This window comes from Pteropus medius, unplaced genomic scaffold (genome assembly GCF_902729225.1).
Source record: "Pteropus medius unplaced genomic scaffold, Ma_sr-lr_union100, whole genome shotgun sequence".
Lineage (NCBI taxonomy): Eukaryota > Metazoa > Chordata > Mammalia > Chiroptera > Pteropodidae > Pteropus > Pteropus medius.
In genome coordinates this window covers 2392224-2404286 of record NW_024340700.1, presented here as the reverse complement: position 1 = coordinate 2404286, position 12063 = coordinate 2392224, and the positions used below count along the sequence as shown (strand labels likewise).

The 12063-nt window shown below is 47.4% G+C and overlaps 1 protein-coding gene and 1 pseudogene across 4 annotated transcripts in view; one reads left to right on the top strand and one right to left on the bottom strand.

Annotated features, from left to right (window-relative positions):
• Positions 1–12063, top strand: part of PRKN (parkin RBR E3 ubiquitin protein ligase) — a 1016620-nt gene that overhangs the window by 785514 nt on the left and 219043 nt on the right. The window lies entirely within an intron of this gene.
• Positions 1575–1693, bottom strand: LOC120618420 (uncharacterized; annotated as a pseudogene).

Sequence of the window (12063 nt, the reverse complement as noted above, 5' to 3'; positions counted from 1 at the left end):
CCTTCCTGCTGGGACCCTCGCCGCCAACTCGGTAGCTGACGCCACTGTCCAGACTCGCCATCTAATCGCTCGTTTTCCACACCTACAACCCGAAAAGTGTGGAGAGTGACCGGCCCCCTCCGGAGGCTTAGAGAAACCGTCTGCGACTTGCCGAGGTCACGCGGCCACTAATGACAGCCAGGACCTGACCCATCACGCACATCTGCTGAATTCCACAGACGGGTGTAAGCACATGGCCCAGGGCGGCCACTGCGCTGGGCCCAGCCCGGCGTGCAGGGGACACTCAGCCCTGAATCTCCTGTAGTCCTCGGACATCTGTTTTTCTGTGCCCACTGAAGCAGGCTTGGAATCTTCTGGACAGAAGGAATTCATGAACGAAGGAATAAATCGTCACACTTGGAATGTGTGACGTACGGGATTAAGGTAGAGACCATTCGACAATGACTCTGCTCTTGACATTTCCGACTTTTATTTGTTCGTAATGGTATTTTATGATTATCCTAGATTGTCACGTCTCCTTCCCGGTGACTCGTTCTTTAACTGCTGCCTCTTAACAGTGAGATACTTGAGAAGTTTGAGGAGCTACATGGAAGCCTCGTCTTTAATCGCTCAGGTTCACAGATTCCGCCTCTGAAAATTTTATGTACTACTAATAAAGAAAGCCCGTGATTCGTAAAACTGGTACCTGTAGTAATTAAAACCATGACCTTTGTCCAAACCCTGTGGCAGTGGCACCTCTGAATTCCTCTAAAGTACGCTCTCCAGCTGTTACTGCCGGTACAGACCTGTTTCCACTGGTTAGCTTTTCAAAGACACTTCCTGGCTTTAAATGATTAACTCCACCACTGTGTTGTAAGTCACTGGACCTAGGGGTGGTAATTGTGGCTGAAAGAACAGCGAAGGGGAGCTATTTTCTCCCTAGTGAAAAATGATGCTATCTCGTATAATAATTGACCAACTCCTCCAATTAATGGAACATGGCTCGTGAATAATGCAGTTTATTCTTTGGATTAAAGTGATCGCAGAAAGAAATTGCCTTTCTGGAAAAAATACAATTCAGTATAGGTGTTTTCTTTTGTTGATGGAGTTTATCTTTCTGGGTAATGAAAATGAGTAACCTCTGTGATGTAGCCAAAAATCTGAGTGACGCTCTTGTAAAATGTGAGTATTTTCAACCAGCATACACATTTTTAATTCATCCTTTATACTAGATGAAAAATCAGTTTATTTTCAATAGCAAGTCAGGTTGTGTCAAGAAATAGAAAGAAAAATACAAATTCCCAGCCTCCAAACTGGTGGCTTGTTACGAATTTGGTTGTTGGAATGTCAAAAGTTTTGGAATAGAGTTCTACCTCCTTAGAAACATACAGTAGGAATTTGAAGGGTTTTAAAAATTGATAAAAGGCTGGAGCGTAAGGTTCTGGGTTAGACTGTCCAGACCGTGTTCAGGAGATGCTGCTGGCAGAGGGGGCTCACTTGTCTGGGGCCCGTCATGCTCTCCCAGATATTCGGTTCTGTGTGCCGGGAGCAAGGGGAAGCCACTGGTTTTTGTTTGTTTGTTTGTTTGTTTTTTACATCTTCAGCACCTGGTCTTCCTAGGAAGTCTCCCCTCCAAGTACTAACCAGGCCCGACCCTGCTTAGCTTCCGAGATCAGACGGGATTGGGCTCGTTCAGGGTGGCATGGCCGTAGACGCGACAGGGGGATTTTAAAGAAATATCTTATTCATGTTTGCGATAGATAGATAGATAGATAGATAGATAGATAGATAGATAGATAGATAGATAGATAGATAGATAGATAAAGCTTACTCTGTGAAAGGGTGTCTAACTGGAAGCCAACCAGAAAGGATGCTATCCCAGAAATTTATGGGAGAATAGCGTCGGGGTTCTAGAGCTACGAGGTCACAGAGACAAAATGACAGGTGGCTTTGTGGCCGATGAGATGTGGAAGGGCAGAGAGAAGAGGAAGGATACTAGCCAGGGGTCCGGATTTAGCACGTGGCTCGCGGCGCCCTTGACTCGGCATTAGGCAGAATGAAAATAGAGAGAGCCAGCATGAACTCAACTGTGGCCTGACTTGTCTGGCAGACGCCCCAGGGGACGTGTGGAGTGGACTCCTGATATACCTGCCTCCTGGTGCCAAGTCCCGGTCTAGCGACAGAACAGAACCTACCTTCAACTCACTCACGTTGACATTCGTATCTCTTATCTCATCCTAAAGCAGTGTTTTGTGATTATCTTAGAATGTTGTGTCGCCTTCCTGGTGAGTCTGAGAGCTGAGGGAGGAGAGATCATAATAAATGTGTGAATGAGTAAGTAGTTTGAGATGCTAGAAAGCATTTGGAGGGGATAACTTCGGGCTGAGGGGGATGGGGCGTGACTTGACCAGGCTCCGGGCGGGCCCCCGCGGTCCCCCGCAGGGTCTGGGGTGTAGGCGAATGGCTGCATCTGGAGACACGAGTTTGGAGCCATCACAGTCGAAGCGGTGACTGCGTGAGCAGGATGTGGGAACGGGACGCATCCTCCACGCGTTGCCGATCCCCTGGGATGGCTCTGCGGGCCTTTCCCCAAGGTCCATTGAGAACAACACAGGGGGGCTGCAGGGGGAGCCCCTCTGCTGCTCTCAGTCTGTGAAGCCCCGGAGCAGAGGCCCTGATGCTGTGTCTGGAGGAGGGTGGAGAGTCAGAGCCGAGGCAGCCTGCGCTGTTCGGAGTGAGCCCGAGGGCACACGGAACCGGCCCGGCTGGGAGGGTGGAGCTGGAGCGGCAGGAGCGTAGACGTTTCTGGAGACGATCTCGGGGGGTAGGCAGGGACCCATGCCACTGACCGCTCCTCGCTGCGCCCTGCCCCGGAATATGGTGCTCGTTGACAGAATGTTGGAAGAACAGGTCCCCTTTCAAACTGTCATCTGCCCACCGTTTAATATTTTGAAGTTTGAAAACATTCGAAGTGGAAAAAGCAAGCTCCACAGATCTCTGAGCTGCCACACGCAGCTCGTGGTGGCCGTGGGCGACCCCGACTCGCCTTCGCAGACCGGAAAGCTGTGCGTGACAGACAGAGTGGCGGGTGCTCTGTGGCTCTGTGATTTATATCCCAAGTATAAGTCAAAACGTGTGACTGAATATTTGTGCACGTGAGGGACGGAGCCAGCACACCTGTGAGTGTGGGCGACGAGCTCGAACTGGAGAGCAACCGTCAGCAGGTAAAATTCACTTCGCTTTTTTAGCTTTTCTTTGACAAGCTGCCATGTTCGCTCAGCAGTAGGAGAACTAAATGTAGTCCAAGCCAGTAAACTTAACTTCCAGTGTAAAACTGTGTGTTTTGATAACAGCCAACCGAATCAAGAATTGTCATCTCGGGCACTGTCACCGTCTAAATAAAGTCTCTGCTCTCCCTCGGCTGGGCAGAGCTCCCTCCTACAGGGCCAGGCCTTCTTCTCGCCTAAATGCGGGCCCGTGGGGACAGTGGCAGCAGGACTCACTGGGCCTAGGTCCACTTCTGTGACCGGCACACGTGATAATGAGGCATCGAGCCTGGGCCGTGGCTCTGACTGCAGCTGTCCCCACCCTGTCTCCTGCTGGGCGGCAGAGCCTACGCTTGGTCGTACTGACCGGCACACGTGATGGTCTTTGTGTGCTCGACTCACGCCGCCGTCACCCAGGCTCCTGACAAGGCTGTCCCCAAAGAGTGGGAAGGCACCCTCTGTCTTCTGAATGGGGCTCCCTCCTAGAGGCGCGATCACCTGGCCCCGGTGGCCTTCGCTTGTCTCCTCTGTGCCCGTGGGAAGCCTGTGTGCTCCATGCAGAGCCAGCTCTCTGCGTGTCCCTCTGCTGGACACCCCGTGTCCCTGCGTCTTGTGCACATTGCCCGTGGCATGGGCACTCTCCTAAATGGGCCTGGCGCTTGCCTAGTCTGCGTCAGAAGCATAAAAAGTCCCACTGCACTGGGATTCCCCGACGTGTAGCCGTTGGAAGAGGCCACCGCTCTCCAGTGTCCCACCAGAAAGGATGTCCGGGAAGACCATGTCTGCCACAGGCCTTGCCCTGCCTGCTGCGCTTTGTCCTCGTCCCTTCTGGGAGGGGGGGCATCTCTTCCTTCTGGCTGGCAGACACCTTCCTGCATCCCCCCCTCCCCCTCCAGGAAGTGGCATGCGCTCTCCTTTTCCCTGGTGCCACGATATCTGGAAAATCCCTAGGCACAGGTTTTACTGTTCTGTCAGAACAGCCACACGTGACCAGCGTAAATGGCCGGCCCGCACCTTTGCCGTAGGACCTGCCCAAATGCAAAGGGAAGTAATGTAGTGAAGTTCAGCAAAAATGACTCTTTGAACTTAAAAAAGTTACTAATTTTTGAGTGACTTCGCTTTTTTTGCTGCTTGTCGTTTTCACTGCATCTTATTCAGTTACCTAAACAACATTCGAAACAATCAAATAACAGATATTTTAGTGGGGTCCTGTTACGTGCCAGGCCATGTGGCTCACAGTGGCCCTGTGCAGACCACCCATCCACGAGTTTCAGATCGGCCAGCCGGTTCACAAGTGGAATTTCCCTCTGAGCCCTGGGAAGCCTTCACGGGTACACCGAAGAGTACACGCTGAGGTCTGGTCTCCAATTTCTTGAATCTTCCACTCGAATATGCGCTCCTAGCAAACAATAGGAAATCTTTAAAGACACACAATAGAATCGTCAGACCGAAGTCCCTAAACAAGATGTTTGCAGTACGTGTAACAATGTGCTTCTCCGATGCAGGGCGAGGGATGGACAGCGGGCGGTAGGAACTAGTTAGTCCTGGGCAGCTGGAAAAAGCATCGCGGTTCGCAGAGGGAAGGTCCTTGAGGGAATGAACACGTCGTGGCACAACGCTGGACGGCCTCCACCGGGGGTGTTCCGGTGTGCCGTGCGGGGCAGGAGAGGGGTCCTGGCGGTGGCAGTTTCGCCTGTAGGGCACTCAGTACGTCCCCGGCACAGGCGAGGCACTTGGCGAGCATCACCCCACGCAGCACCGTTCATTCGCATCCCGCACGGCAGACTCTTCTGAAGCAACAGAGGTGTCCCGCGTCACAGCGTCAACACCGGTCGCTGACGGAACAGGATGTGTAGAGTTACAGTGAAGAATTTACGTTCACGCACGGACGGATTTAAAACTGGAGCGGGACGTCGTCTAGATATTTTCAGGTCGTTCGTAAAACGGCGTTGAATTGGTCTTAACCGCAAATTCAGCTTTTATCTAGGGCTCTTTGAAGCTTCTGTTCAAGAGCTTTCTAGTTTGCCGCCGCCTCTGACCTTCTGGTAGCTGTTCTGGTTATGTTCCAGCATGCAATAAGTAATTTACAAAGTCACAAAGAGCTGGAGAGAATGTCACATCGCATTCTCCATCAGAACCTTATGCAATGTTTCACTTCTCTGTATCTACGTGAATAAGGTACTTCTTACTTTCTATTCTGGTATGATTTATTATGTGAAATGCTAATAACAGGTAACTTATTCTAAAGGTCAGTAATCCCTGACCACTGCACACTATATCTCAGAAACCTGGACTATACGTATTTTAAGTACGCTGATAAAACTTTAAAAAATACTTAAACTCTTAGTTCTGAACCCGAAGTGAAAAGATTTTCTTACATGCATTATAAGAAAAGAGTATATTCTGCTGGATAGACCTTCATCCATGATTCACAAATCAGTGATTACATCATATCTTTCACCCAGAAGGGCGTTAAATCATTGCTTCTCAGGACCCTCCTGAGGCTGACTTTTGTTGCCATATTTTGGCTCACATTGTCTTCTGACATTGATACATGAGTCCTGTCTGTCACTGCCCTGGCTTTCCTGGATATAAACGACCCTGTCCTTAGATATAAATGTAAAACAAAAAACAGCGCTTCCTGATGAATCTAACGCTGCCCCTGTTTCACGCGGTGAGTGATCGAGATGCTTTGGGGTAGATGTCTGCATAAATTAAAATGCCGCGCTACGAAACGCTACCAGTCAGGCAGATTGATTGCGCCGAACGAACGAGCTGACTCTGGGCAGGATAATAAAACGAGGGAGGAAACAATTTGTAATTGGTTGGAAAAAGCTGCAAGATATCACGAATCCCGCACTTAAACATCAAAATGTGCAGATGCGCGGTGAGGCGTGTGTCACATAGAACCCAGGTGACTGTTCTGCGGGTTTTAGTAAATCCATACTATGTGGCAGAGGGACAGATTGCCTTTCATTTCCATCTGGATGCAGCTCAGGGCTCCTGGTAAATGCGTGTGATTGATACAAGAAACAGTTTACGCAGACATCTGAAATCTCTTGACAATAAATGTTTTGCAACGTTTAATTTAGAAGTGAACATTATTTTTGTTGTTGTTGTTGTTGTTTGGGGTGAGGCAACCCTTGGTTGACCTCACGAGTTGCAAGGACCTTGTCAGCTTACAATCCCTTATTTATTTATTTATTTTTATGCCTACAGCACCTGGTCTTCCTAGGTGGTCTCCCATCCAAGGACTAACCAGGCCCGACCCTGCTTAGCTTTCCCAGATCAGAAGGGATCGGGCTTGTTCAGGGTACTTCAAAATTCCAAGAGTTTTAACAGTAACTGAAAAGCTGCCCTACCTCGCCACCCTATCAGCAAACCCCACTTATGCTCCTCACAGCCACCAGACAGGAAATGGCTTGGTAGAGGAGTATCAGATGACCCCGGAAGGTATCAGATAACCCCTGAGAGGCTGAAGAAAGGTACTTCTCAAAAAAAAAAAATGTTGCATTAGAATTACTTGACAGCCTTGGCGAATGCAGACCCGAGGACCCACCCTCGGAACTGACTCAGGAGGAGCCAGCAGGTCACCAGCACCTCCGCCTCGGTCACTCTGCTCTCTGCTGTTCCCGCTAAACTGGGAGAAATCATTTCAGAGAGTAAAGAGCGGGCTGGTTCCTGGTACCTGCTGGGACCTGGAAGCGCTTATGTAATTAGTTAGGGGAGAGACAGTCATCTAAGAGGATAAGGCACCTTGATTTCCTTGTGTTGACCCCACTAATTAGAACCTAATTAGGACATTCCAAACAGACATCAAGTATCTAATTACAGTGATAAATCTTCAATGTATATGTCTTAATTAAACCTGAATGTCTCTTCTTCAAGGTAAGCGTGAGATTTCTCTGTGATAAAGCAATCTGAATCCATTGCTTGTCTCAAATGAAATCTATCGGGGAAAGCACTGATACATAGGAAAATTGAACAAAAGTACATCTTCCAGGCGTCTCGAAGGAGATTTTAATATAATGAAGATATCGTATAACGAGTTCAGGATGTTAAACAAACACAAAATTTAGCTGATAACCATTATGAGAAAGAGCCCACTGAGGATGTCCAGGGAACTAAGGTGGCCAGAGATGGGACACACGTGCCCCTCATGAGCATTTAGTAAGCACTTTCAAAGGCAGACCGTCTGCGTTCAAGGCTGGACACCGCAGTGGGGCCGGTTCACACACAGCCACCGACAGACAAAGAACTTCACAGGTTAGTAGGTCTACTAGATATGAGCGATATACCAAAATGCCATGTTGGCTACGTTACATATTGAAAGGGCGAGCGCCAAAAGAGGTAAATAAAGTGATGTTGACTATTCACAGAATGAACATCCCTCTCTCTGCCCCCTTCAAGCTCTCTGTTTCGCGATCTCTCACTATCTGTGTCTGCCTGTCTGTCTGCCTCCCTGTGTGTGTGTGTGTGTGTGTGTGTGTACGTGTGTGTGTACATTTCTCTGTCTTTCTCTTTCTCTTCGTAGACATCACTTAAAATTTCTGGTGGCGGGAATTTGTTTGTTCCATATGTTGGACATAGTGTCGGGGAGTAGGGAAGAGACAAACTGTGTTTAAAGCAAGTCAAAATAGCATGCCGGCCATTCAGGTACTAAGTAAATAAATATACTTTAAATTATAAATGTCTGGAAGGATATTCTTTTTCATTAAAAAAAAAAGTTAGGAACTATATTTTTAGTCTATCATCCGAGCCATTTAATTCTCTCCCCCTGGACAAATCCTAATGAATAACTGGTGAACAACAAACCCTTCCACAGGTTGGTGACATAAACGATAATATACTGTGCTTGAGGACGCGGCGAGTCAAGAAGCCAAGCAGGGCACAGAAAATACCTGGTCCCAGGTCCGGGTCCTCATCGGGACAGACTCGAAGGCCAGGGTAGCTCGACCTCTGGGAGCTGGTGCGGTCCGCAGGCGTCGTCTGGGATCCTGCTGGCCGTGGCCGGGACCCTTGCAGTGGCCCCTCTGTGTGGCCTGGGCTTCCACTCAGCCGGTGGCTCAGTTCAGGGACAGAGGACACGTGCCCCAGACACCAGGCAGGAAATGGCACTTGGTAGAGATTCTCCAGTTCTGTGTCCCTCAGCGGAAAAATGCCAACGTGACGTGAGGCGAACGTTCAAGAATCAAATGTTGCGAGTGTCCTCTTCGGCGAAGACTCCTTCTCAGGCCTGCGGACTGTGTTTCTGACCCTAGTTTATACGTGGAGCGTACAGAAATGTGTCCCCAACGGTTCCCGGCCACCAGCTGAAACAGAACAAGAGCTGCTCTTATTTTACGTACATTCACGTCATAAATAAGGAAGAAACAACCACTCCACGTTTTCCTTCGGCCGGAGAAGCATCCTTCCCTTCCAAGCGCCGTTTTACCGTGTGTCATGACAGAGGTGAGTCGAGGGCCACTGGTTCAGGCAGGGATGACCACTTAGCGCGGGCGCACCCAGCACCCAGCACCCAGGCCAGCCACGGGTCAGCAGGACACGCCATGCATGCCCCCTGGGCCGGACACCAGGGAGGGTGTGGGGTCAGCCTGCGTGAACTCGGTGACATTAGTCATCTGGGTCCCAGAACTTTCCCTCCACTTTCGAGGGTTATCTTAGTGTTTTCCCGCCATGTTTTTGGGCCGTTTGACAAATCTTGTAATGCTTTCGATATTATCTTAAAGTAATTAACTCATAATTATAGCTGGCGATTTGAGCTATTTGCAAATTCACAGCTAAGTCGGTTTGAAGAATCCCTGAAGAAAGTTACATATGTGGCTGAGAGGTCTTGCCGAAAGAGTAGAAATTAATTTCTAAACTGATTATTTCCTTCCTGCGAGGCAATGCCCTTGATGGTTTGGCATGCTTTGGATGATTTTTTGAATTTTTAGGTGGTTCCATGGCTGTGTTTTTGGCTCTAGGCCATCCTGACACACCATGAAATGCATTCTAGACCGCACTTGCATGCTTAAATTCGGGACAAAGAATGACGCCTTTGATCTGCTACAGACACCTGAACCTATGCTTGAAATGCAAATAATAGGTTTCATGCAGTGAATTAGGCAAACAAGTCATCACTGTCCAGAAAATGAACTGTCCATCACAGGTAAAACAGAAAAACGGAGGACAGTGTGATTCAGTCTGGCTATTCTTAATAGTGAGTACAGAATAACACTTTAATTGCATGGTGATTCACATCGATAATTACAACCTGCAGGGCTGACCCTTTGGACAACTGCAGGAGAGTCTGCAGGCTCTTCCTTGTCTACGGACCCTGGAAACACGAGCTTAAGTAAGCGTTAGCTCTCTCCCCCAGTGCTTCATTAACGCTGATGGACACAGACCCTTGCCCCACATATTGATCATGTATATACTGAGATAATGGGCAGCAGTGATGTGTGTTCCTCAGATCCGCCCTGATAGATCAACATCGTGTCCACGTTCTGCTAAGCAGCTTGACTTCAAGGCTTCTGTTGCCTTCTCACATTATGGAGATGCATTCTGGTCCTGCTGGTGATCCGTGTGAATTTAAAATGCTGACAATAAGGCACAACTACAGTGACCTTTGGCCACTGTCCTTGAAGCGAGACCATGTGGGGACATCGGGGGGAGGGGAGAGGAGGTCTCAGTATGCGAGACCTGGTACCGGAGAAGCAAACTTGCCTTGTCTCCACCTGAAATCCCCCAACATGGTGGAACACCGGAACCAGCGTCCCTACCCGTCCTGAGCATCATGTGGACAACAGAAGCCCAAGTAAACGAGGAGGAGAAGGGAACGCTTGTTGAATTGATTTTTTTCCAGCAAATCACATAACATATTACATTTCTTAGAAGTATGGAAATATCAAGATCTTTATCGCTCGGCTTAATTATGTTCTTTGCATGCTCACTCTTCTTTAAGAAAAAAAAAATGATCCAAAAGGATTAAAATTAAAACATTTTTTTCTAATGCTAAAAGCATTTCTGTGACACGAAGTGCTTAACGCTGAAGAAAATAAATAAAACAGGATTATATTCCAAGATAGAAAGATTTAGAACATTAGCAAACTTCCTCATTTAGACTGCTAATATGTTCTTCTAAACGATATTTTGAGAATGCTTATATCAGCACACCCCAAATCAGACAACTCTTCCTATTTATATTGACTGAAAATGTTGACAAGGAATATATTCTCTGTATCTGCGCCCATCTCGGTGACAGCTTTAAACACAGGCGGTTTGTGCTGGCACAAGGATTTAATTGACTAAATTGTCACGTCGGCTCTTTTTGTCATCTCTGCTCACTTCGCTCTGTTTTTAAATATTCATTGATTTCTCTCTCTCTCTCTCTCTCTCACACACACACACACACACACACACACACACACACACACACACTCCCCTGACCGAGAGCCACTGTTGGGTGAGGAGGAGCAGAGAACCACGCCTGTCCACGAGACACGCTTAAGTGATTTCTGCTCTGTCATTGGGGTCATACCCTGTCAGGCCTTTTCTTCTTTCATACGTAATGTTTAGAATAGACAGTTGGAAACAGTATTTACAGAGAAGGACATGTGTCCCAGAGAGGTTAAGCGAGTCACCCTACACGACACAGCTGCTTGGTGGCAGGTCTAGGACCCCAGTCCACACCATGACTGTTACCCCAATTTCTACTGCACTACATTGAATAATTCATAGTTTTCCTTACGGCTATGCAGAAACACATCAGTGCTCAATGTCTCATATTTACACTTGACTGCCAGCGGTCTTATCATTATTCAGAGCAAATATGATCATCTATTTTATCAGAAAAAAATTTGAAATTGATAAACGTACTTCCTTTTCTACAGGGGCAAAACAAATTTAGTATAGATTTCAGAAAAGTGCCCAGGATTTCAGAGCAGAAATGGAACCATCAATATAAATTTTGGAGGACCAGGCCTTCAGGAGTCTGAAGGTCTCAGACTTAAGAGCCTAGCTCGTCATGCTTGAAGTTGTGGCCTTCACCTCCCAAGGTCTGACTGTGCTCACACAGCAAGGGCCACATGAGGCTTAGGAGGCTCCATAAAGCACCACCCAGCCACACGAGGACCACGGAACTACCATTCTACCTCCCTACTGCCACCGGAGAGATCTTAGACAGGCCGAAAAGAAATGGCATATCTACCCAATGGACATATAGCAGACATTCAATTAATGCTAATTAAATAAATTATATTGGAGAAAGTTTATAGTGCAGTACAAATAACTTGATAGATATTATTATTAGTGCCAAAAACTCAAGTTTACTTTTTTCCTTTTGCTTTTTGCTTTTTTATTGCAAAATAAAAAGTCGGTCAGGAGAACTATTAATCTCTTGAGATTAGAGGCATACAAACTCATGGTTCAGATCATTTTTGAGATGACACTGCTGTCCCTCTCGATCTGAATTTATCATACAAATTTGAGAACTGAATCATCTCAGCTATCAAGAGATAATTGTATGATCCCTTTAGAACATGCATATAATGTGTGTTGCAAGGTAAACGTTGGAATATCTATTCACCGGGCTGTATTTAACATGCTTTAACTTTGGAGTAAAGAAGTCTACTTGGAATATTTTATGGTAATACAGGTAAACACTACTGAATTAGATATCTAAGCTTAGCAGCAGAAAGAATGTTCTAGCAGTGTACACAAAAGAGGCTCACAAATCAATCAATACCCTTCAGTCCTCTGAGATGCATCCCAGCGGGTGGTCAGGCCTTACTGATACGTGAGACTACTAATCTTCCACATTTCTATCCTACAACTT